Below are 1212 nucleotides of genomic sequence, written 5' to 3' on the forward strand. Positions count from 1 at the left end.
AGATCCCTATATAGGGATGGCCGGTTTGCTCACTGGCTGAGCGTGGTGCTGACAACACCAATTAAAGGGTTGAGATCCCCTTACCGGTCATCTTTATTATAATAAATAAATAAATAAATAAAAATAAATAAAATGTTTTCTAATTCATCTGTGCATATTTTATGTTTAAATATTGGCTGCATAACAAACATTGAAATATTTTTTTGAAATACAACATAGATGCATAAAGTGAAGAAAACAAAACCTACATCTCAGTGGATTACCACAAAGCAAATACCAGTGTTCTCCCCTCCCCACCCACCAAGATCAAGAAAAGGAATAGATCATTTCTAGTACCACAGAAGCCTCCGTTTATACCCCCTTCCAGTCACTGCCTCTGCCTCTCCCAAAGTAGGCATAATCTCAATGTTAATCTCTTTTTTGCTTTTCTTTATGGCTTTACCCACTATGCATGTACCCCTAAACTCTAGTGTAGCTTTGCTTGGTTTTTGCACCTCACATAAATGGAATTATAAGTATGTACTTTGTGCTGGCTTATTTTGCTCTACATTATGTTTGTGAGATTCATCCATGTTGTTGCATGTGGTTGTAGTTGATTCGTTGTCTAAACATACCAAAATATATTTATCCATTCCATTTCTGATGATCGTTTGGGTTGGTTTTAGATTTTGGCTTTTATAAATAATGCTGCTTTGAACATTATGTGTCTCTTAGTGCCCATGTGCATGCATTTCCACTGGATATATACCTAGGAATGATCTTGGGTCAGAGGCGATGTAGTTCTGCTCATGTAGATGACGCGAAGCAAATTCCAGAGGGGTCCTGTCAATTTGCACTCCCATCAGCAGCCACTGCTAAAAATGACTGTTGCTCTATACACTTGCAGACACTTGCCACTGTTATTGTCACTGTTTCATTTTAGCCACTCTGGTGGGTGTGTAATGGTATCATATTGTGTTTTAATTGCATTTCCCTGAATAATAATCAAGTTGAGCATCTTTTTATTTGTTTATTGGATATCTCTTTTGCAAAATCCTTTTTCGAATCCCTTGCCCAGTTTTCTTTTTGGTTGTTTGCCTTTTTCTTACTGATTTGAAAGAATTTTTAAAATACATTATGAATGGGAGCCTTTTGTGGTTATATGTGTTGCAAGTATCTTCTTTCACCTGTAGCATGTCCTTTCATTCTCTTAATGTCTTTTGGTGATCCAGA

Source organism: Galeopterus variegatus, unplaced genomic scaffold (genome assembly GCF_000696425.1).
Source record: "Galeopterus variegatus unplaced genomic scaffold, G_variegatus-3.0.2 Scaffold6511, whole genome shotgun sequence".
In the NCBI taxonomy this organism is placed as follows: Eukaryota; Metazoa; Chordata; class Mammalia; order Dermoptera; family Cynocephalidae; genus Galeopterus; species Galeopterus variegatus.